We start from the raw sequence: 27,043 nt of genomic DNA on the forward strand, positions 1-27,043 counted from the left end.
ATGTCTTGTTTGACTCGGGTAAATATCTCATCGCACAATCACTTGAGAATTTAATAAGCATTTGTTATTCTCTTTAAATTGTTTGGATCCGTAGGTCATTTGCATCTTTAAAATGTTTCAAGGATGCATATCCATATTTAAAACATGTGTAGAAATCTCCTTCTTATAAAATTCCACGCTATTAGGGTTGAACTAGTGGAATTTCCCAAACATGGAAACTAAACTTTTGTGTTCATTTGTGGTGTGTGAATAAATTTTCTTTACTTACATTTTATATTTTTTTCAATCTTTTCTATACGTTAACTCTAAAATTTTCATTTTTCCGTGATCTATTTGCTTTATCAAAAATTTTTACGGGATGAAGGAAAGTGAAAACTCAAGTTTTTGATTTTAAAAAAAAAGTATACATCTAAAAAGGAAATACATATATGAAGAGAGATAAATCCAAAAAGTGTCTGAAATTTTTAGGGTTTGTAAACTCTTTTTTGTTTTTATATATTAGGTTTTGGAATCATCGGGAAAAGAGTGAGGTAGGGGATTTTGAACTGAGTGTTGACTTCCAATCCATAAGTCATTACTTACAAAAAAAATAGCCCGTTACGCATGATTGACCGATAAACCACCTTACAATCATCTCTGATTGTTATGTCTTCTTTTGGAAAATGGGCATATTAATAGCTTGTTTGACTATGGTAAATATGCCACCACACATTCACTTGAGAATTTAGTGAACATTTGTTATTCTCTTCAAAAGGTTTGGATCCATAGGTCATTTGCATCTTTAACATGTTTCAAGCATGCATATCCATATTTAAAACATGTGTAGAAATCTCCTTTTTATAAAATTCCAAGCTATTAGGGTTGAACTAGTGGAATTTCCCAAACTTGGATAAAAAAACTTTTGTGTTCATTTGTGGTGAGTGAATAAATTTTCTTAACTTACATTTGTTATTGTTTTAAATCTTTTCCATACATCATCTCTCTAAAATTTTCATTTTGTGGTGATCTTTTTGCCTTTTCAAAATTGTATACGAGATGAAGGGAAAGTAAAAACTGAAGTTTTAATTTAAGCAAAAAGTATACATCTAAAATGGAAATGCACAAATGTAGAGAGAGATAATTCCAAAGAGTGTCCGTAATTTTTAGGGATTGTCAACTCTTTTTAGTTTTTATATATTAAGCTTTTCAATAGTGGGGAAAAAGGGGAGGTAGGGGATTTTTAACTGAGAGTTGACTCCAATCCATAAGTCATTCCTTACAAAAGTATAGTTCGTTACGCATGATAAATCACTTTACAATTATCTATCATCGTTAGGTCAGCTTTTTGTAAATGGGCAAAATAATGGCTTGTTTGACTCGGGTAAATATCCCACCGCACGGTCACTTGAGAATTTAATGAGTGTTTTTTATGCTCTTTAAAAGGTTTGGATCCATAGGTCATTTGCATCTTTAACATGTTTCAAGCATGCATATCCAATTTTTAAAACATGTGTTGAAAAATCCCTTTCTTATAAAATTCCAAGCCATTAGGGTTGAACTTGTGGAATTTCCCAAAGTTAGATAACTGAACTTTTGTGTTCATTTTTGGTTTGTGAATAAATTTTCTTTACTTACATTTGTTATTGCTTTAAAATTTTCCCATACATAAACTCTAAAATTTTCATTTTGTTGTGATCTATTTACCTTTTATCGCTCTTCTATTTTAGAGATGAAGGGAAATTGAAAACCAAAGTTTTGATTTAAGAAAAAAGTATACATCTAAAATGGAAATACACAATGCAGAAATGTAGAGAGACAATTCCAAAAAGTCAAATGTAGAGAGAGATAATTCCAAAAAGTGTCTGTAATTTGTAGGGATTGTAAACTTTTTATTTTTTAATTATTAGGTTTTGCAATTGTCGGGAAAAAGGAGAGGCGGTGGATTTTTAACTGAGTGTTGACTCCCAATCCATAAGTCGTTCCTTACAAAAATATAGCAAATTATGCATGATAAATCGCTTTACAATCATCAAGGGAAACTGAAAACTCAAGTTTTGATTTAAGAAAAAAGTATACATCTAAAATGGAAATACCCAATGCAGAAATATAGAGAGACATAATTCCAAAAAGTGTCCGTAATTTTTAGGGATTGTAAACTCTTTTTAGTTTTTATTTATTACTTTTTGCAGTTGTCGGGAAAAAGAGGAGGCGGAGATTTTTCTCTGAGTGTTGACTCCCAATCCATAAGTCATTCCTTACAAAAATATAGCAAATTATGCATGATAAATCACTTTTCAATCATCTATGACCAGTAGGTCAGCTTTTTGTAAATTGGCAAAATAATGGTTTGTTTGACTCGGGTCAATATCCCACCACACGTTCACTTGAAAATTTAATGAACGTTTGTTATTCTGTTTAAAAGGTTCGGATCCATAGGTCATTTGCATCTTTAACATGTATCAAGCAAGCATATCTATTTTTTAAAACATGTGAAGAAAAATCCCCTTCTTATAAAATTCCAAGCTATTAGGGTTGTACTAGTGGAATTTCCCAAACTTGGATAACAAAACTTTTGTGTTCATTTGTGCTGTGTGAATAAATTTTCTTTACTTACATTTGTTATTGCTTTAAAAATTTTCCATACATAAACTCTAAAATTTTCATTTTGTTGTGATCTATTTGCCTTTAATCTCTTTTTTGTTTACGAGATGAAAGGAAAGTGAAAACTCAAGTTTTGATTTAAGAAAAATTATACATCTAAAATGGAAATGCACGATGCACAAATGTAGAGATAGATAATTCATAAAACTAGCCATAATTTTTAGGGATTTTAAACTCTTTTTAGTTTTTACATATTAGGTTTTGCAAATGTCAGGAAAAGGGGGAGGCATGGGATTTTTAACTCAGTGTTGATTCCCAATCAATAAGACATTCCTTACAAAAAAAAATAGCCTGTTACGCATGATTTATCACTTTACAATCATCTATGATCGTTAGGTCAGCTTTCTGTAAATACAGGTTGACACTTCCGATGTCGAAACCTCAAATCAACCCACTACTACCGCTCTTCAATTCACTTACTCCCGACACCGAAGCATGTGTAAGGGTAAGGAGATCACCTCCTCAGAGTCATGCAAATCCACAAACAATCCATCTGCCCCCGAGCCCTCCACACTCCCTAGGCGCCCGAAGTTGTCACATGGTGAACATACTATGAATTTCATCCAGGCCATCGAGCCTGAGACTTTGCACTACCCACCACATGAGCGAGAGAAGATGAAGGAAATGGCTTGGGACTACTGCTATTACTATGATCAGTGCCTCTTCTATGATGATGAGAAATTCACTTCCTTTCCCCTGCCATGATCATCTATTCATGGAATATTAGAGGAATTGGTTCGCGCTGCAACCGTGCATAGTTAAGGCAATTTTTTTAATGTATGCCTAATATTGTAATTTTGTATTAAACAAAACTACAATCCCATGAATCCTCTATCATTCGCAATATTTGGTACTCTTCTAACCCAAAATGGGCCATTGTAGATGTTGTACTATGCTGGCATACTTGTAATATGGAACCCCAGCTCATTTGAAGCTTCCCTCTCTATCCCCTCTTATTTGTCCATTGGAATCCCCTTCTGCGATAGGACATTGGGACACTTCTGGGTCCTCACCAGAATATATGGGTCGACTCGTTATCATGATCGTGCAAAATTTTGGGAGGAACTCCTCACTTTTGTCCAAATGTGGGAATGTGGGATCTTCCCTAGCCCCTTGCAAGAGATTTCAATGCCATTCACTTTTGATCATAAAAACCCCTCCAGAAAAATCACCTATCCTTTGCGTGCCTTTTCTGACCTTGTCAGAAGCCTTGAGCTCTCACAAATACCCCTATCCAGAAAAGAGTTTACTTGATCCTAAGATCAGTGCCCACCCCCCTCCCCCGATTCTATCCTAGCTGGACAGATTCATTGCCAACCCTAAATGGCTCCAAATTTATGGAAACACGTCTGGGCAAGTTCTCAACCAGGCCTTCTATGACCATTGGCTGATACAGATAAATACAAACCCTCCGACATGGGGTTTATCCCCCTTTCGATTTGAGAATTCTTGGCTGCATGATGGCAGTTTTCCTGCTAATCTGGCCTAGTGGTGGCAAGAAATTCCTTGCAATGCCATCCCATGATGGTCTCTTCCAAAAAAACTAAAAGCTCTAAAGTCCAAGATTCGCAATTGGTCCCTCAACTGCCATGCTGCTATTACTCATTGGAAAGATTTTTTTTCGCTATTGGATCATGGAGCTTGATCTCTTGGAGGAGCAAAGGTCCCTCGCTTTACAAAAATCATTTTTTTGTAATAAGTTAAATCGAGATCGCTATGCTTTATTACTTAATGAAACTACTCATTGGAAGCAGCCGGCCAGATTCCATTGGCTGACCGATGAGGATGAGAATACAAAATTCTTCCATGTCGTCGCCTCAGCAAGATGGAGAGTTAACCGTATCACCTCCCTCAGCTGTGGAGGTCATATGATTATGGATAGTCTCTCTATTTCTCACATTGTTAAGTATTTATAAATCTATACACTAAGGAATCTTTTAACCAAAGAATCTTTCACCAACTCAAGTTCTATCATATTACTATTGTGGATGCCAACCGTCTAGACTGATCCTTCATTGCTGCGGAAATTGACTCAACTGCACTCAAAATACCTAAGGACCCGGCCCCTAGCCAGATGGATACAATGGGGAGTTACATAAACACTACTAGAAAATCATTCAGAAGGATGTACATGCTTTTGCCAATAACTTTCATCAGTGCAGAATCATGCACTGATCCATCGGTGCATCCTCATTGTGTTAATCCCAATGAAAACAAACTTGGTTCAACCCCAAGATTTCAAACCTATTAGCCTCACCACCAGTTCATACAAAATCATTGCTTGTATCTATGACAATCACTTTTGTACCACCCCTTCAAATAATAAACCCTTGTCAAAGTTCTTTAATAAAAGGTCGAAATCTACTAGACTCAGCATTGGCTGCTCATGAGATAATAGATTCCTTCAAAAGGTCCAGTTTTCCTAGAGCAGTCATCAAGCTGGATTTTGAAAAGGTTTTTGATCACATCATTTGGAAGCTACTTGATCATATCTACAACCGAATGGGGTTTGGCACTTGTTGGCTCTTTTGGATGCGAAGTTGCATCTCAAATGCCTCCTTCCTTGGTCAATAGGAAATCATGTAGCCATTTTAGGGGTACAAGAGGAATCTGATAGGGAGACCCAATTTCTCCTTTTCTCTTCACCCACATTGCTGAATACTCATCGTATATGGTTCGTTGTGCCAAACACTCTGGTTGGCTCAATGCCATATTTTCGGATCCCGCACAGGACATTGCTCTCTTGCAATATGTGAACAACACTACTTTCTTCGAAGAAGGTTTGTTGGAACAATTAATGCACATTAATGCCCTCCTCAACTTCTTTTAACTCTCCACTGGGCAAAAAGTGAGTTGGGCAAAATCCTCCATTTCTGGATTCAATGTAGACCAAAATGTTTTGAACACAATGGCTGAGTATCTAGGCAGTAAGATCACCAATCTTCCAAGAACCTATTAGGGTCTCCCTTTGTCTCCTAGTATGCCTTCAAAAGCAACTGGCACCCAGTGATTGAGCATTTGGAGGGGCGTTTAGCCACATGGCGTTGAAAATTTCTCTTGAAAGCTGGTAAGCTCACTGTCATAAAATCTTGCCTGCATGGAGTCCCCAACTAATATATCTCCCTTTTCCACTGCCCCACTACAGCTAATAACCATCTTGAAAGACTCGAAAGAATATTTCTGTGGGGTGGGCCCAATGAGGAGAGAAAGTACTGCCTAGTTAAGTGGGTTGATGTGTGTCAACCTTCTCATCTTGGTGGTCTTGGGGTTCGCAACATTGCCAAGACCAACTCCACCTATCTCCTAAAATGGAGCTGGAGATTCAACTCATCCCCAGACTTGATTTGGAGGGCCATTGTTTCCACCAAAGCAAATATTCAGAATGGGTTGTGGACTGAAGGAGGCAGAAGTTTCTGCATGTCCCTTGTTTAGAGGAAAATTGTCCTCCTACTACCTACCTTCAGAAAGGCAGTCAAATGTTACCAATAATGGGCGTCTAACAAATTTCTGGTTAGACTTGTGGCTAGGAGACAAAACCATAGACAAAATCTTTGGTCCTTTCCATAATCTAGCCAGAAACAATAACGCCTCTATCTTGGACTTATGGTCTGAACTTGATAGTTGGAACTTCAATCTTCGGAGAGTCCTTACCGATTCTGAAGCATTATCGGCCTCTAGCCTCCTCATTTGCCTCATGAAGATTAAAAGTCAAGAGCACATACTGGACACCCTTATCTAGACTCCTTGCCCTAAAGGAGTATTCACCACTGCCTCGGCTTACAACCTTACGACTTCTCCATAACAACCAACAACCACATCCCCCCCCCCCCCCCCCCCCCCCCCCCCCCCACGGACACACACACACACACACCTTTCCACCCTGCGGCGCTGGCTTTCTCCTTACAAGCTCCTCCCTACGCAAAATATTTTATCCAGTATGCTTGCAGAAGCAAAATCCTCACCTCTGACTCCCTCATTAGGCAGGGCACTCCCGTTCAAGACCCATCTTGTCTTTTTTTGTCGAAACTCCCATGAAACTACCACGGATGTCCTCCTTCATTGTCAATTCCCCCAATCCGTTTGGGCTAGCCTCCTCAGGAAAATTGGAATTTAATACTGCATCCCACATATTTTATCATCCATGATTCTCTCCATCACAAATCAACATGGTATCAGAGCACTGATTTTCATGACTCCTTGGATTAGCTCATGGAGAAAGAAGAAGTGACACCCATTTGGAGAAAACATGAGGAAGAAAAGGGTTATCTTTTCTTTTTGAGAAAAATTATCTATTGAGAAAAACTCTGAAAGAACTTATCTTTTCTTCTTTTTCTTTCTTCATCTGAATCACTGCTGCTATGATACCATGTGAAAATTTGTAGGAGAAAAGTATTGGAGAGATTAGGGTTTAGAGAGTCTTCTCCCTTATTTATAACTTAAACATTACTACAAATTAAATTGTGTCTTTACTCGCCTTAAACCATTGGAATTTACTTTTTAAAAGAAAACACTTTTCTAAAAAATATTAAAAACCAAATTAATTCGGACTAATAACTTCTAACAAGTCTAGAAAATATCCTTATCCTCAAAAGAACAAGTCTAAAACAAGCTTGTGTGTTTTGGATAAATAATTCGTAGTTTAGGTTAAATTGAAATGGGCTGCCTTTTTTTTGAGTTAACCGAGTTATGTTTCAAATAGAACAATGTATACAAAACGAATTGAAATTTTATCTTTTTTAATAGAAGCACTATTTGAAGTGGATCCTAAATTGATAGCTTGTTATCCACTCCTCAAATTGGAATTAATTTTTTGAAAGACCTTGAACTTTCTTCATTAGTGGGTTGTCTAAAATCCTTTCAATGACCTGCATGATGTTGAAAGAATATCTATATATGATCCAATTGGTTGCATAAGTACCATGATAGAAACAAAAGCTGGGAGATATACAAAAATGTAGCTCTTTCAATTATTTTTATAGTTGTTAATGTGGGTAAAATCTCTGAGCCACAACTCCCAAGAAAATTGCCTCCAAAATAACACCTAGAAACCCCCTAGCCTTCCGCCCAACTCGTCGATCAACGGTGTTCAGTTGTGGAGCCTAATTAATGCCTTATGCTTAGCAGGTACATGGATCGACCTTGTATTGCAGTTGGCCTAATTGTCATTAAGAGCAATTTGGGGATTTGACTCTTGTATTGTGGTTGCCCTAATTTTCTCTTTATAATTGGGAGGCACTGCTATTAGGGTTTTACCATCAAGGAGAAGGATCTTAGAGAAAAACACTTGTAGGTTGTATGTGATTTCTCTTGTAAACTATTTCATCTTTATAGTGGATTATCGCTACGGCGGAAGACAGGACGTAGTCTCACCTTTAGGTGAATCTATATAAATCTTGTTGTCTTTGTATTTTCATGTTTGATTTTCCTTTCTTCTGCAATTATTATTATTGTTCTCATTAGTTTGGAATTAGGGTATCTCATTTATAACAAGTGGTTCATAGCTTTGGTTCTTGATTGAGGACAATGGCTAGTGGAGAAGCATTGACACTCGAAATCAACAAGTTTGACGGTGTGGATTTTGTGTTTTTGTGGATGCATATCGAAGATTATCTATAAAATAAAAAGCTGCACTCACCATTTCTAGATATGAAACCAGAAGGTATGAAAGGTGATGAGTGGAATCTCCTTGATAGATAGGTATTAGGAGTAGTCCAGTTAATATTGTCAAAGAACATCACTCACAATGTGGTGTTGGAGAAAACCACACTAGGGAAGATGAAGATTTTGTAGAATATGTATGAGAAGCCTTCCACAAATAATAAGGTACATCTCATGAAAAAACTCTTCAATTTTCAGATGACATAAAATACATCAGTGGCAATGTATTTGAATGAGTTTAACACGATTGTTAATAAATTGACCTTTGTTCAGATTAACTTTGATCATGAGGTTTGTGCTTTAATTCTTTTGGCATCTCTTCCAAATTGTTGGGAGCCTATGAGGGATGCGGTCAGCAACTCTGTAGGCAACCGGAAGTTGATTTTTATCGATGTTTGTCATGCCATTTTTGGGGAGGAAGTTTGTAGAAAGGACTCCAGAGAATTGTCAATATCTAATTCTGCCATAAATATTGATACTAGGGGTAGGAACTTTGAGAGGAATTACAACTAGGGCAATGGTATAGGGAAGTCAAAGAATGGAAGAAGCAAGTCCAAATTGGGAAGGAATGTGGAATGCTGAAATTGTGGAAAGTCTGGTCACGTAAAGAAAACTATAGAGCACGGAAGCAAGATGAAAAGAAAAATGATGTTGCAAATGCGGCGACTGAAGAAGTACAAGATGTTTTACTCTTATCGGTTGATAGCCCTATTGACTCTTGGGTGTTAGATTCAGGAGCCTCTTTTCACACCACTGCGCACCGTGAGACCATGGAGAATTATGTTGTTGGAGATCAATGGAAGGTGTATCTTGTTGATGGACAAGAGTAAAATTTCCAAACTCCCCTTAATGAAACAAAAATTAATATATCGTGGATCCCCACTCCCCCAGGAGGGGGGCATCCCGTCTCCCTTCCAACCCCCACGGTGACCTGACCGCGAAGGTAGATCCGCATACCAACTCTGTGTAGGGCATTAATTAGGATTCACAACTTAACACTCAACATCGCCAGGACAACATTGCTTAAAATTGTTTGAAGTACTCAATTTCTAAAGTAAGACAGTTAATTATCCATTTTCATCATCAACCAAATTGCTCGATCTTTAGGAGGGGCAGCCCATAAAAGCAAATGCTCTAGTAGAACTCTCAACAATAAAGTCATATGTTTTCATCCTGGAACATTTTTCAAGTTCAAGAATCTTCATCACTTCATTATACAATTCCTGTGCTTGAGAGGTTTGAATGTTTTAACTAACCTTTGTTCACTAATTTTTTTTATAATTTGTTAAATGTGTAGGCCCATCCAATTGCAAAACGATATCGATATAAGCTTATTCTCAATTATGATGACTTAAATTTTCTCTTTGGGAAAGATAGTGCAACTGGGTCTAGTGGTACTACAGCCAAAAAGAGAGAAATGAATTTGGGTAAGGGGCCTACCATATCAAACTTGGGAGATAGCTTTACTTCCCTTGACGATGGTACTAATGAAGTGGAAGATACCACAAACTCTCTAATTCAAGTGGCAATAATTTCTAGAACATCTTCATTTGGAACTAGTAAGGTAAAGCTTAAAAAATGATGGGCTTTTGATTTCCTAGATGAAGATTTGAAATCCATCAAGGAGAGTCTTGATGGACTTACAACTGCCATTTCATTAGGCCATGCTGACCCATTGATCCCCTAACTATAATCATCAGGTCATGCATTTATGTGGAAGTTCTTAGAACCGCCAAAAGAAGTGGTAATACAAATAGAACCACAAGGGATGTTGCTTATGCTGATGCTTTCACCTGGCCGTAGATTAATACCATGGATAGAGTTACCGGTGGAACAATTTCCTTCAACTGTATATGAAACTGCAAAAGCCACACCACTCTGTCGTCTCTTTTTTTTTGCTCTCATGTAGCAAATGCATTGTGGCTTCCTACAAAGAAGAATATAGGGAAAAATCAGTATAATAACATAACACTCTTAAGCTATTATGAAAATATGAATCGACTGCCAACTAAAAATAAAGCATCAACTATCAATTTAAACATCCCAAAGTGATAAATTCGCAAGACCCATCTCCGTTTGGTAAATTCTCTAAGAGTCAACATATAAATCCTTTATAGATGTAGACAATTCTCTCTAAAAGGTCATACACTCCCAACACTGCATTCTAAGAGCTTTATATCAACTATACAAGTCCTCTGTTAATCAGTTTTCATTTTGTTTTTCTCATAATTCATCCAACCAGTATTGCAGATAGCTTTCTCAATGCTACACTTCACCTCTATCAAATATGTTCACACCATCTTGAATGATAAAATTGTACTATCTTAAATATTGAAACCATTTCATGGGTTCTAATATGTGTGCATTTAATTTGTCTCTATTCTGGACTTTCCACCTTTTTTTTAAGAAAAATGTTTTTTTGGCTTTTATTGCTTTAAGAGGTAATCAAATGCATACTAGAGGGAAAGGAAATCCACAAACCTTAAAAAGAATAAAAAGAGTTTCCTACAAAGAGAGAAGAGTTGTCTATATCCTCACTAGCTGAAGTATCTGAAATACTATTATCAGTGCAAGCCTCCATCGTGCATTTATGTGGGAGCAAATATCAATAATTTCATCAAATATGTGAAAGATCCTCCAAGGAGAGGAAGAGTTTCTCTTCATCCAGCCAATGACATTAAATGAATCCCGTTCTACTATCAATGGTGGTAGAAGTGCTGGGAGAATATCTCAATTCCTTGAAAAAGGCTAGGCTTTCTTCTTTGAATAAGTCACATGCACCAAAGGGGCCTGAGAAAAACCAGAAGCATCCAATCTTTGATCTATCTACCAATACCAGCTGAGCATGGATTGGCCAAAGAACCCTCATCAACATTAAGTTTAAGTCATCTAGCCTCTAGAGGGGTCTAAGGAGTGATTCTCTAAGGAGTGGAAACTATTAAGGTAGAGAATAACTTCTAGTGTTTGCAGATGAAGGAGGTGGAAAATGGGTACAACCCCCCATAGGTGCTGGTTGAAGCAAATGTACTATGAAACACACTTCAATCACACTATCTATGCTACTAGACCTCCCTTCAATTGGCCTCTTATTTATCTCCTACTATAAATGTTAAATACAAGTCTAGCGGGCAGTTTTGTCATTTCCCATATTTTCACATTACGTTTTTCTCTTATAATATGGCTATTAGATAGAGAAAGTCTTATTTTATCTCTAGTTAAATTTTCATTCAACTTAGACATGTATTTTAGGAGATATGTAATTTTGAGTGTTGAGAGACATTTTTGTCCTTTTAAAAATTTTCACCAAAACTATGATTATAAAGAAGCCGGAAGGGCCTTTTGGCTTGGATTCCAAGGCAACAATGCTACCCCTCTTCCAAAACTCTTTTCCCTCTTCTATTTTCTCTCCAAATCACATATTTTTCATGGTATTAGAGCAGTAACGCAAGTCTTGGTCAAGTTTCTTTCGATTTTGTGGATATTATCTCGATTTTCAGCAATCTCCTTGAAGGTTTCTCATAATTTTCTTAACCGGTAGGGTAAAAAATCTATTTTCCCTTTTTTGACCTATCTTATCCTATTGGCTAATGATTATGCTTCAATATGATTGATTGTTGAGATTTAGAAGTGTTTGATGATCCCAATTTGAGGAAATTTTCTCAAATATGCCTACTTCATCGACCAAATGCTTGCAACATCATCCATGTTGCCTATGTCATCCTGGTTTCTTGAATTAGGTCATTCTTTCATCGATTTATGGACTCAATTTCTGGAATTGATCACTATTTGTTCTTAGCTGAGTGACTTGGGTGCTGAATTGCCTTAATTGAATTCAGTGTGGGGCCCACTTGACTGCGCAAACATAGAAATTTGGGGAAAGTGTTTCCCTTTTGGTAATTGACACTCTAGTGTAGGGGTAGCATCGAGTGGAGCCAAACTCGAACCTTTCTATGTTAGAGCTGAGGTTGATTTAAATATTTCGAATCTGAGCTCGAATCGAGCCCAACTTAGAGCCTAAAATTGTAATTGAGCTCAAGCCAAGTTTGAACTCTAGTAATTCCAAGGGGGAGAAACAGAGCTCGAACACCAACTGATAACAACTTTGGAGTCCCCTTCAATGATCACTTTTCCATTGTTTAGATTTCATTGGTTTCTCTTTTTCTTTTTATGCAAACAATGCTAATTTCATAGAAGAAAATATAATTGCTGAGTTATCAGTGGAAAACAAAATCAACAAGAGCACTTAGTTTTATATAAACATGCCTGCAAATATTATCATCATAGGAAGTATCTGATCTTCTGTAAATGTAGTTTCCATTAAAAAATGACACTCAAATATAATGGCGTATCAACCGCTAAACCTACCACAATGTTAAATAATTAGCCTAAACACGAGAAAATGTTAACCACCGGTATCGTACTAGCTATGAAACTTTATATTTAATAACAAATATTGACTAGGGCTGGTTTTAGAAAATCCAGCACCCCCTTATGATGTGTTTAAACCCATTCCCATTATATTTTATTGAGGCATAATGAAAGAATAAATAAGGAGTCATATTCTGCAGAAACATACAAAAAGATGTCCCATAACCAAAACAAATATATATGTGAAATTCACCCAAACCTCATGTAAAATGAAATGCTCATTTTTCACCAAGTTGCCTCACATGATATATAGGATTAGTTAGAGAACATGAAGGGGAAGTAGTAAAAGTCAAGCCAATATCACTATTCAGAGAGAGAGTGAGGGAGAGAAGTCAAACCAACATTAGATGGAAGAATCCTCAAAATACATTTTGAATTTAGATTAAAGAGAATGCAAACTAACTATTATATCCATCCAATTAGGTTTCCTTCCACCTTCTGCACGTCATAAGAAAGATGGGATTTCTAGGTTATAAAGTAAAACCTAGAACTAATTCCTTTCACTAGACAGTCTTTTCGCCATTAAATTTCATCACCAACACCCTGCACAATATCCTACTAGGACTAGCAAGGATTTTTTTCCTTCAGAATCACTACACCAGTGGTTTACGTAACAAACTTCTCCATCCAATCTAAATGCCACAAGTTATTCTTGGAGTTTACCCTCTTGGATATAATTTTCATAAGTACACCCAGATAAAAGCCACCTTAAAGGAAAAGAAAATATGGGACTGACATATGCATTCACATACAATATGGAAAAGAAAGCAACGATATATATATATAGATATATAAATATAAAGATAGATAGATAGATAGAGAGAGAGAGAGAGAGAGAGAATGAGAGAGAGAGAGAGAGATAGCTATATAAGATGCAATAAATGGCAAAGCAACTCTACGTAAAATAATAGGCTTAGACAGTGTTCACTTTCCTGAATTTGGAATAACAAACAATAGAATACATATTGCCCCAAGCACCTCATGCTAAAGATGACAATAATTTAATTAGGATTCTTCCATCAATTTCCCAACCAAATCAGCAACTCTTTCCTCTCACACAAGTGAAATAGTCTAACCATTCAATTCCAAATTTTATCTTGCTTGTCCAGAGGAATAAGCCAGATCTTATAATAACCCGAGAGAGACTTCACCATGTTCAGGTCACAACAACACACTCTAAGCATATCATAACGTTTTGATGCATTAACACCTTAAAATTATTCACCCTTAGACTAGCACCTTAAACTATTGAGCCTTGGGCATCCAAAATTTAGTATATTTCCCCCGACAAGATCAATCAACAAAACTCAACAGTCCCTATTCTGATAACAGTTTCCTTAGTGTTGAGCTGGAAATAAATCGAATGTATGTTGTAGGGTCACAATCATTTTTTGATGATAATTCTACCATATACTATAGTTGGGATAGTTGTTGGGAAGGCAGGTTTTGAAAAACCAACAATGACATCAACAACAACATGAAATGAATAGAATGTTTAAACCACCCCAATCAAACACCTTCAACAGCCTTACGACAAAAGCAAACATCACAATAACCATGGTTAATTTTACAAAAAATAGAAAATTTGGCCAGTGGGTAGTTGCTCGTGGTATTCCCACCGAGCTTTGTTGTTGGTGTAGCACACCACGGCCAGCCTTGCTAGCATATTTGGCAAAATCTTTCCGACAAAAGAACAACAAGAGCATCTCCACTTGTAAAGATTCTTCCTTCGGCCAAAAGCTCCAGTAAGTGGCCATCACTGTATAAAAATTATTTCCAGAAACGTTTTGGCTGGATTATCTTCTAATTCGGCGACATGGAAGTTATCTCATCCTGGTTACCAGACTTGTGAGCTCCCCAACTCAGTTTGACTCGGTATGAATTGGCCTGGGTTCGGTCTGAGCTGACTCAGGAGCAGCCCTCTCTCAACCTGCCCAGTCCTTTTGAGTCAAATCAGCTTCCAACCAATCCCCAATCTGAAGCTGCTCAGTCATAGTCCAAGACTTAATTCAAATTTTGAATCCGAAATCCCAGATCTCTACCTATGCCCTCAAGTCCAGCCCCGCCCGTACAGCTCCTTACTGCATTGATCATCACTCCCACCCCCTCATCAGCCCCATTATTGAAAATCACGCCTGCTCCGTCCACCGCCACTCTCCAATCCTATTGCCATCTGGAACTGCAGTCGAGGATCTGCAGTCCTTCCTCGTCTGCCCCATCCTTCACCTCCCGTCAAATCCCCTTGATTGACCCCCGTGCCTGAGTGGTTGTCAATCATCCATGATTGGCCCACCTGTCTACTTCGACTGCCCCACCTCTCCCTTGCCTACTAGAGATTGGCTAGTGACGGGAACTGTACTGTCCATTGTCCATTCCTTAGAGCCTCTTATCTTCTCTCTCATTCAGGTCTTGAAATGTCCACGTTTGACATTTTAGAAGCCTCTCCACATCCCTTAGTCTACCCTTGACACTTTGATCGTCAGCCACAATTCCCCAAAAACTCACCTCCAAAATGAGACCTGAAACCCATTAGCCTTCGGACTAATTCCTCATTCAATGGTATTAAATTGCGGAGCTTAATTAAGGTTTTATGTTGATTCATTATGTAGATCAATCTTTTATTATGGTTGTCCTAATTTTTATTAAGGATGATTTAAGAATTTCACTTTTATATTGAAGTTGTCCTAATTTTCTCTTAATAATTGGGGAGTACCACTATTTGGATTTTATCATCACGAAGAAAGATCATGAGTTACGGCCCAAGAGAGGTTAGAGAAAAAACACTTTTAAGTTTTGTGTGATTTCTTTTGTAAACTATTTCATCTTTATAGTGAATTACTGTAACAGCGAAAAACAGGACTTAGTCTTACCTTGAGGTGAACCTGTATAAATTTTATTGTCATTATATTTTTGTGCCTGTTTTTCTTTTCTTTTGTAATTATTATTATTACTCTTATTAATTTGGAATTAGAATGTCTAATTCCTAACAAATGGAACTACCACTCTCTTTACCATTTGTCAGCCCCAAAGGAAAAACAAATCAAAATGCAACACCCCGTTGTCTGACATGCAAGGATTTACCGAAGCTTCGACTCTAAGTTGGGAATATCATACTGGGGGCTGATATCAAGGAGATGAATCAATCTCCCCAAAACCCGGACCTCATTAAGTGGTTACCCATCCCACAACCTGGAAAATACCAGGACACCCACTAAATCCACTCTCCAGGTTGACACTTCCAATGCCGAATCTCAAATCAACACTACTACCCCTCTCCAATTCACTTACTCCCTGGCGCCGAAGCATGCGCAAGGGTAACGAGATCACCTCCGCGGAGTCATGAAAGTCCACGAACAATCCATCTACCCCAAGCCCTCCACTGTCCCTTGGCACCCGAAGTTGTCACATATGGAACATACTATTAATTTCATCAAGGCCATTGAGCCTGAGAGCCCGCACTACCCACCACATGAGTGGGAAAATATGAAAGAGATTGCTTGGGATTGCTGCTACTACTAAGACAAGTGCTTCTTCTATGAGGATGAGAAATTCACCTTCATTCCCCTGCCATGATCATCTTATCATGGAATATCAAAGAAATTGGTTCACTCAGAGTGTGCAATAGTTCAAACAATGTTTTTTTAATGTAAGCCTAATATTGTAATTTTGCATGAACCAAAACTGTAATACCATGAATCTTCTATCATTCGCAATATTTGGTACTCTTCTGACCAAAAATGGGCCACTATAGATGTTGTACTCTGGTGGCATACTTATAATATGTGTTGGATTTAGGATCCCTTTTTCATAATTCCGAGCAAAAGAACGAAGAAAGAAAAAAAGAGAAAAGGGAAGAAGAGCTCACGGGTAGAGAGAAGAAAAAATAAAAGAGCAAAGAGAGGTTGCGCCAAGCAAAGGGAGAGAGAGAGTAACTTGAGAATGAGATATGTAACTTGATTAATACCGCATTGCAACACCTCTATTTATAGTAGAGGAGGAAGTAGAGTCATTATACATTTAGTCTTTCAATCCTAATTACATTCAAACTCTAACTCTCTAAGATAAGTCTATTCAATCCAAACTACTAGAAGCCTAATATAAGTTGAACTAGGACTCTTACTTTATTCACGTGAATATAAGGGAGAAGGCCAGCTTGTCGCCTTATCTTTGTGGGTCCCTCATGATCTTCCAGCTCATCTTGATAAGGTTGACAGCTCGTGAGATATTTGTAGGTCCCACTTGATCTTCAAGTCTTCTAACTCAATTCAGCTTGTGCTTCTTAAATCATTGACTCTTGCTTGCTTGGGCGAGGACTCTTCTTGGTGTCCCACGTTCTCATGGTGGGTCCCACCAGCTCAAGCACCATGGTGGGTCCACATTGTAACACTCCTCAAGTTGGGGGTAAGAAGACATCATAAATGCCTAACTTGCTGTATATGGTAGACATAATCTTGTGAGTGACCGGCTTGGTGAGAATGTTGCAACTTAATTTTGTGATGATATATGCTTTAGAGATAACAAACCAGCTTGGAACTTTTTTCGTATAAAATGACAATCTACCTCAATATACTTTGTCCTTTCATGGAAGACTGGATTCGATGTAATGTGTATTGCTGCTTGATTGTCATATTGGAGCTTCTTTGTAGAATCCAATTTCAGTGAGAAGAGACCATATCCAAATGAGTTCACTAATAGTGTGTGCCATGGCTCTGTATTATGCTTCTGCACTCGTTCGTGTTACTACATTTTGGTTTTTGGTTTTTGGTTTTTCATGTAACCAGATTCCCTCCAACCATCGTACAAAATCCTGAAGTAGATTTTGTATCATCTGGGGATCCAGCCCAGTCTACATTTGAGAATTCTTCGATGTTGAAGTGACCATGGTTTTTATAGAGAAGCCCCCTTCCAGGAGCTCCTTTCAAATATCGTACTATTCTTTCAAGTGCTTGCCAATGACTAAGTTGTGGCTTGAGCATGTATTGACTTACCACACTTACTAGGTATGAAATATCTGGCCTTGTTACACATAGGTAAATAAGTCGTCCTACTAGTCTTTGATATTTTTCAATATCTACATCTTCTCCTGTGCCTCCACATAATTTTGTATTTGCATCCATAGGAGTGTCTGCTGGTTTGCATCTCATCATTCATGTTTCTTCTAGTAGATCAAGGGCATACTTCTTTTGGGATAGGACAATCCTATGTCTGGATTGTAATACTTCAATACCCAAAAAATATTTGAGTAATCCAAGATCCTTCGTCTTGAATTCAGCACATATTTTCTCCTTTGTTTTTTGAATGCCCTCGAAATCACTCTCAGTTAAAATAACATCATCAACATATATAGCTAGAATCACCTTACCTTTTGCTGTATTTTCAATAAATACTGAGTGATCTACAGAACATCTGTGAAAACCGGCCCGTCTGATGGCTTGACTAAATTTCTCAAACCATGTCTGAGCGGATTGCTTTAGACCATATAGAGATTTTTTAAGGCGGCATAAGGACTCCCCCTCAACCACATACCCAAGTGGTTGTTGCATGTAAATTTCTTCTTTAATATCACCATTAAGAAATGCATTTTTTACATCCAGTTGATATATTGGCCATGATGAATTGGTTGCCAGAGATAATAATATATGTACCAAGGTCATTTTTGCCACTTGAGAGAAGATTTCTTCATAATCAATTCCATAGCACTGAGTATAGCCTTTGTCAACCAGTCGAGCCTTTAGTCGTGCAATCGACCCATCTGGATTATGTTTGATAGTATAAACCCACTTGCAACCAACATGTGTTTTTATCTATGGGAAGAGGAACTAGTGACCATGTATGATTGTCATTAAGTGCCTTCATTTCCTCATCCATTGTTGCCTTCCACCCTGGATGTTGTAGAGCCTCCTGATATGAATGTGGAACAGATATGGAGGAAATAGAAGAAAGAAACTGACAACATAAAGGTGAGAGGCGATGATGAGACACAAAATTGGAAATAGGATGAGAAGTAGAAGGTTGAGTGCATGCTCGAGGTTCTTTTCGTATAACAATAGGACGAGTATCGTATTGAGGACCAAAAATGATTGATAATGAAGGACTTACCTCTAGTGGGTCTGTCAACTTGGTAGGTGTGGTGTCGGCCACTTGCTCTGGGGGTTGAATAATCTCTGTATCATGAGGCACAACTGGTCGAGGGGAACTTGGTACTGAAGATAGACCAGGAAGAGCTCTATCAGAATAATATGAAGAGTCTTCAAAAAATGTTACATCCCTGGACACAAATGAACGTTGAAGAGTAGGACTATAACAATCATAACCTTTTTTTGTGCGATAATATCCCAAAAAAATACAATTGATAGATTTAAGATCAAAATTGCTGTGTTTAGGTAATGAGTTATGAACAAAACATTGACATCCTAAGACTTTCAACGGTAATGAAAATGGATCATCATTTGGTAATAATCTAGAGTAGGGAGATTTATTACCACGAACAGTAAATGGTAGACGATTTATAAGAAAGCAAGCCGTAAGGACAACATGAGGCCAATAGAATTATAAAACTTTCATGGCATATAATAAACCTCGAGCTACCTCAAGAATATGATGATTTTTCCGTTTGGCTACACTATTTTGTTGAGGAGTGTAGGCACATGATGTTTGATGGATAATGCCATTTTCTTGACAAAAAGAGTCAAGGTCTTTGGAAATATATTCTTTAGCATTATCAGACTGGAGAATTTTTATTTTTTGACCAAATTGTGTGAGTACCATAGCCTAAAATGACTTTAAAATGTATGGTATCTCAGAACACTCCTTAAAGACAAATAACCAAGTTGTGCAAGTGAAATCATCAATAAAAGTAATAAAATATTTTGTTTGAGAAATATTAGATACACTCAAGGGCCCCCAAACATCAGTATGAATTAACAAAAAATGGAGTGTCACTTTTGACTTCTGGACGAGGAGAGTATGTACTCATTTGATGTTTACTCAATTGACAGACCTCATAACGAAATTCTGACCTGACTTTAAGATATGAAAACATATAATGAAGAGACTTTGCAGAAGGATGTCCCAATCGATTGTGCCATAACCTCATTTTCAGTAGTAGAAATCATATTGATTTTTGGCACATCCAAGTAGTAAAGTCCCCCTTGTTCATGGCCTACACTAATCACCTACTTCGTTATAAGATCCTGAAAGACACATGAAGTAGGTGAGATGGTAATCGAGGAATTAAAATATTTTGTAAGCTGACTAACAGATAATAGGTTCAAAGGAAAAGTAGGAACAAAAGGAATATCAGTGAGTGGAAGTGATGGGGTGACATAAGTGGAACCTGCCCCTTGGACTTTGGTTTGAGAATCGTCAGCTATGGTAACGAACTTGTGTGAAAGACTCGGAGATAGAGAATGTAATAATTTTTTGTTACTTGTAAGATTCTTGGAGGCTCTTGAATCAATTATCCAGGATGAAGATGAGGCATATAACATACCTGAAGTGGTAGTGGCAGTAGTAGTTGTAGAGGAACTAGGAGAAGAACCTAGCATTGTCTTCAGTTTTTGAAATAGCTCATACTCTTCGATAGTAATATTTTTCTGTGCAGCTGATGTTGTGGGATGTTCTTCTTTTGTATCACTCGTGTTTGATTAGCCCTTGTCGATTCTCACTTTTCATTGGCTTTATAGCATATTTCTTTATAATGGCCAATTTTCCACAGTAAGTGCATGCCTTGTAACGGCACTGATCTATAGTCTGGCCAAAATATTTACAATGAGTACATTTGGTATCATCTGTTCTACCAGCACCAGTCCTTCCACCTCTTTCTTTGCCACCTCTATAACCTCTACCTCAGCCGCGGTCAGATGATGATCCTCTATGATCAGAATACATAGAGGATGATACATTAATAGTGGAGGAAGAAATGTCTGGAATATGAAGTAGTGTTGCGCACACATCATCAAACTTTGGGACAACAGAAGCACTAAAAAATTGACTCTTGGCAATCTCAAGATGAGGTTTAAGATTTGAAACACAAATAGCAGTAATTAAGGCTTCCTTCTGTCTGTCTTGGATAGAAATATCAGTGGTTGAAGGCTGAGCTAACTTCCACTCTTGAAGAAAGCCTCTAAAGCAGGCCAAGTACTCATGAATATTTTCTCCTTGTTTAGTATTCAACATTCTTTGGAGAATATCATAGGGTCTATTGATTTTATTGATGTGATTGATTCTTTCACACTAGAAGTTTTTGAACTTGATGGAAAAGATGAATTGGAAGTTGGCATTAGTAAGCATCTTGAGAAAGAGAATGAGGAGTTAGCCTTGAGTTCTGATTTGCAGGAAATTGTTGCTGCATTGAATGATATTCCACAGTTACAGTAGTCAGGTAACGTTCTTTATGTTGCGTTACCAGTTTCTAACGAGAGGCCTTTACCCTCTATTTTGCCGGCTCCCACTCCAGATTTGAAGCCTCTCCATAGTCACCTCAAGTACATGTTCATCGGAGATGGAGGAATGTTACCAGTGATCATCTTCAATAAACTTAGTGCACTTCAAGAAGAAAAGCAAGTGCAGGATGAACTTCATTTGCAGGAAATGTTCCCTGATGAGCAATTGCTCTTCGCGAGTGTGACATTGCCTTGGTATGTGAATATTGTAAATTATTTGGTTACTAAATGTTACCTCCTGGTTTGTCTAAGGCTCAAAGAGATAAGGTCAAGAGTGATGCCAAATACTATGTGTGGGATGACCCATAATTACGGATGCATTGAGTCGAGCCAATGATAATAAACAAAGGCGCTGCTTGGGAGGCAACCCAAGGGGAGTTTGTTCCTTTTTCTTTTTATTTTTGCATTTATATTTTGGTTATTTGTGCCTTCTCTTTACAATTTTCCTTACATTGGGGACAATGTAAGTTCTAAGTGTGGGGGAGGGGATTTAGGTTGTGTTTCAATTCTGTTTTTTTTTTTTAAATCTTTTTTTTGTGGTTTTTAATGATTTTTTGGTTGTGTATGTCATGAGCAAGATTAAATTAGGCTCTTGAAAGATTCATAACATGATTGAATTAGTAATCTTCCAACTGAGAATGAATTAGTCTAGTTATTTTATTTGAGGATGGTAGTGACTAAATTTGGTAGACAAAAGTTGGTGAGATTTTGAGCCTTTAGACTAACACATCCATATCAGTCTCACTATTTTCTTTCATGAGAGATAATCTTCCATGGATTTGTTTCTCTAGAACTTGCCTTGATTCTCTTTGAGGTCACATTGACACATGAATGCATGAACATAACTAAGGTCATCTTTGTTATAAGCTACATAAGACAAATAATCTACCTTGTAATTAGTTTTTTCCTCTTTTGTTGAACCCCTTTGAGCTTTATTTTTTTTTTTGAAACCACGTTACAAGCTTTAAACCTAAAAAAAAAAGAAAAAAAACCTTTACCCAAGCCATAAAGCCAGTGGAGCATTGTTCATCATTATGGTTCGTATGGGTGTGCGATGTAAAATTTAGTTACATCGGCTTTAATACCTCGCAAGCGTACGAATCGTTCATGTAATCTAGTAGTAAGCGAGGGTCATATCCACAGGGAGGATTGAATTCTGTGTATTCTTCAGTCAACTAGCCTAACCAAATATGATGAATTAATCTGAACTAAACACTAATTATATCCTAAATTATCAAGCAATAATCTAATTAACTACTTGCACAACAGGAAACGTCAACTCTGGATTTTACCGTGATTCGTGCCTCTCTCGAGCGCCACGTAACCACGAATCCGAATTCTCAATCCTTGCGTCTAGCCCCTCTCGGGCGCCTAGAGTTAATGACAAAGAGCGGATTACAATAGAATGCAGAGAATCAATTTCCTATTGTGATGATGCTAAAATTATCAACTCTGGATTTTACGGTGATTCATGCCTCTCTCGAGCGCTACGTAATCACGAATCCGATTTCTCAATCCTTGCGTCTAGCCCCTCTCGGGCGCATAGAGTGAAAGACAGAAATCGGATTAAAATACCAAAATCCAACCTCCATTATAATCCTACCCTAATTAGCTAATTTAATCAAATATCCGGAAAACAAATATTCAGTAAACATTAATTTTCAAATCAGATTCAATAAACATTCAAAACCTAAGTTCAAACTATATAAAAAATGAAATTCAAAAACAACGAATTACTCCCCTTCTTCTTCCTCTCGCTCGGCAGCAACTCATTCTCACGGGTGCTGCAATTTCCCGAGATTAATGGCTTCGGGTAGCAAGAGTGAGTGGCCGGAGGTAGAGACGACGCCGGCGACGAAGGTTGAAAGTCGACGGACAGAGATAATGTCCGGTGAAGAACAAAACAGAGATGAAGTTCTCTAACCGGCTCTCTCGAGTCTCGGTCAGAGTCGGAGTCGCTCCGGGAATGGTTGGAAATACGTAACCGACGCCAGAGGATGGTCGAAAATTGGAAGTGGCACCGGAGAAGCCCTCTCGGATCACTTCTCGGTCTGGCGAGCGACGACTGTCGAACTCATCTCGACGGAGACTCTCTCGAGCTCTCCTCGGGTTTGTTCTCGGTTGCTGGACGGCGGTGGACGACGGTGGCGCGGCGAAAGATAGTGGCCCGGCAAGCGACGGTGGGAAACTCCTCTCGGGTCTCCCCTGTTTCTGGTGCTCTGTTCTGGCGAGAAGAAACTGTCGAACTCACCTCGACGGAGACTCTCTCGAGCTCTCCTCGGGTTTGTTCTCGGTTGTTGGACGGTGGTGGATGACGGTGGCTCGGCGAACGACGGAGGGAAACTCCTCTCGGGTCTTCCCCTGTTTCGGTCGACGGTCGTGCTCTGTTTTCTCTTCACGCTCCTTCCTCGGGTCTCCCCTCTCAGGTCTCCCCTCTCGGGTCTCCCCTGTCGGGTCTCCCTCCTCCCCCGTTCGACGCTCCCCTTCTCTCCTTTAATACCATCATATTTATTTTAAAACGATTTGACCTAAAAATCACCTCCATTTCACTAAGGGCATTTTGGTAAATATCTCCTTCTCCACCAAAATTCTCCTGAAATTCCATAATTAAATTTATAAAAAGCATTTCAGGAAGAAATAAACCTTAAAAACAATGAAATATAATTCAGGAGAGAAAAATATGCAATATCGACAGTGATTAATGCCAAATTCAATAAATGCTCATTTAATTTGTAAACCGATAAATAACCACCTATAACACAAGTATAAAGGTTATTCTATTATAATTAACTTAGTTGTCATGTCAGAATATGACATCTATCACACCCCCAAACCTAAATCTTTGCTAGTCCCTAGCAAAACAACAATCGAACCAAAATTAAGCCTAGGAAAACAAAATGCCACTTTCGTAGGGAGTACGATTGCATTTAGCGCATGCAACAAGCCGTTAAACCCCTACTCTGCAGTAGTGGACGAGTTATGTCTCGTGAGGGTTTGCATGGAATTTACCCACAAAATTCATCTAAATTAATAATATAAAAAGAAAAAACTAAAGAAAATTTACTCCTCATTAGCATATGACTAACACTTAGTATCGTAAAACATCTTAAAATCATATGAGATCTTGCGAAAGTTGAAAACCAGTGTAAAATATAGCCTATTTTCAATCCAAATACACTCATTGTTACTCCACCTGAACCAATGTGACCCATAAGCTATTACTTCAACAGAACAAAGAGGCAACAAATAACAATAAAATCCTGGTCACATCACAATTAAGAGAAAATAGTAGAGTAAGCCTATTGTCTGACAATCTCACAAAATAAATATACCAATTTCAATCTTGACTTGCAACTTCTTTCAAATTACAATTCATCATCAAAGTTAAGGAAACTCATTGCTTCCAGATTTAAAACCATTTTACGCTATTACCAGCGCACTTTTGCTATTACCAGCGTAATTTTTGTTTCACTGAATACTTTTGGTATTACCACCATTTTGTATTATTCTTCACTGCACATGCACTTATTTTTAAGCAACCGACTATTCCGGTGCATGTCCCTGGGTTTGCCCAGGCTGTTTCTGAAATTATCTGTCTTTTGCAAGCAAGAGCATTTCCATTTGCATTCATACATTACAACAAGGAATTTCACTGAGGTATAAAAAGGAATGAGTTCAAACAGGCATACAAGACTATTCAGACTAACATAGATCAACACTAGATTTACATGTTCTCTTTTGCAACTAAGTTTCAAGTCTAATGCAATAGTAAGTTATCCCACTGAATTCTCATGGATCACAACAAATGATATCAGATTTCTAATAGGCATATTCTACATAGGTTTTACGAAAAATTTTGAAACACATTTGATCAACTTATTTTAATTCTACTAATGTTAACCACATACTAAGAGGAGTAATTTGAAAACCATCCTAAATCCATAGGTGAGACCATATGTGTTTGGTCATCAACAATAATACCGAAGAGTCAATAAAGACCCCTAGGAATGATACATAGTCTCTCTCGAAGAAGGTTTACTCGTATCAGTCGTACCCGTAGGTAATCATTCGTAAATGAAACCGCTATCCCACATCACACTTTGAAGAAATCTCCATGTGACTGGCCACTGAAGGCAGCAGGAATCACGCGCTGAACACAAGTCCTTAAGTTACTCACCATAAGGTTTTCATTCAATACTTCAAGATCGAACTGGTCAATCCCAGAACGGTTGTTTGAGTACATACCTCTCAAACTAGGGACCAAAAGTCTGGTCATCAACTGCCGGAATCATTTATGCTCTCGGCCGGCAAATAAGAATGAATAAACAAAAAATAAAATAATAAAATAAAAATAAAAATGTAATGTACAAAGGGATAGAAATGTGGGGATTGCCCACAATGTGCTAAGTTTATAGTCGTAAACAAGACTCTGACGCATTCAAGATGAAATGACAAGTTCCTCCAAGAAAATCACCATCACCTCCTCCAGTGTGGGGACATTCTCAAGATACGGTTTGAGCCTCTGACCGTTAACTTTGAAGACCGACCCATCTCCGTGATTGCGAACTCAATAGCGCCATGAGGAAACACCTGTGTGACTTCAAATGGACCGGACCACTTGGATCTTAGCTTCCTTGTTGCAGGTAACTGTAATGGTTCACCCTGATTGGCCATGGTAGCTCCTACTTTGACTTCGGGTGTTTTCCTACAAATCTGTTCTACCTCTTCAACAAAGGGAGCTAATGGTCCACCTAGGGAACGACGCCCGTACATAAAAAACACAAAAAGAAACAAAACGAACTATCAAATTAAGCTAACAAACTCACTAATAAAAATATGAACTAACTAGAAGAAATAAAAATAATTCCATACAAAATCACCAAGCTAAAATTATGAAAGCAAAAAAATAAAATTAAAAAAATAAAAAATAAAAATAAAAAATAAAAAATAAAAAATAAAAAATAAAAAATAAAAATAAAAATAAAATAAAATAAAAATAAAATAAAATAAAAATAAATCTAACCTAAGACCATGGAGAACAAAGAAATACACTTAATACGTGCCTCCCCGGCAACGACGCCAAAAACTTGATGTAAAATTTAGTTACATCGGCTTTAATACCTGGCAAGCGTATGAATCGTTCATGTAATCTAGCAGTAAGTGAGGGTCATATCCACAGGGAGGATTGAATTCTGTGTATTCTTCAGTCAACTAGCCTAATCAAATATGATGAATTAATCTGAACTAAACACTAATTATATCCTAAAATATCAAGCAATAATCTAATTAACTACTTGCACAACAGGAAACGTCAACTCTGGATTTTACCATGATTCGTGCCTCTCTCGAGCGCCACGTAACCACGAATCCGGATTCCCAATCCTTGCGTCTAGCCCCTCTTGGGCGCCTAGAGTTAATAACAAAGAGCGGATTACAATAGAATGCAGAGAATCAATTTCCTATTGTGATGATGCTAAAATTATCAACTCTGGATTTTACCGTGATTCATGCCTCTCTCGAGTGCCACGTAATCATGAATCCAATTTCTCAATCCTTGCGTCTAGCCCCTCTCGGGTGCATAGAGTGAAAGACGGAAATCGGATTAAAATACCAAAATCCAACCTCCATTATAATCCTACCTTAATTAGCTAATTTAATCAAATATCCGAAAAAGAAATATTCAATAAACATTAATTTTCAAATCAGATTCAATAAACATTCAAAACCTAAGTTCAAACTATATAAAAAATGAAATTCAAAAACGACGAATTACTCCCCTTCTTCTTCCTCTCGCTCGGCAGCAACTCGTTCTCACGGGTGCTGCAATTTCCCGAGATTAATGGCTTCGGATAGTAAGAGTGAGTGGCCGGAGG

This window comes from Aristolochia californica, unplaced genomic scaffold, assembly GCF_029961685.1.
Source record: "Aristolochia californica isolate CCGP_79_NKW_82.1479 unplaced genomic scaffold, dmAriCali1.0.hap1 SCAF_3, whole genome shotgun sequence".
Lineage (NCBI taxonomy): Eukaryota > Viridiplantae > Streptophyta > Magnoliopsida > Piperales > Aristolochiaceae > Aristolochia > Aristolochia californica.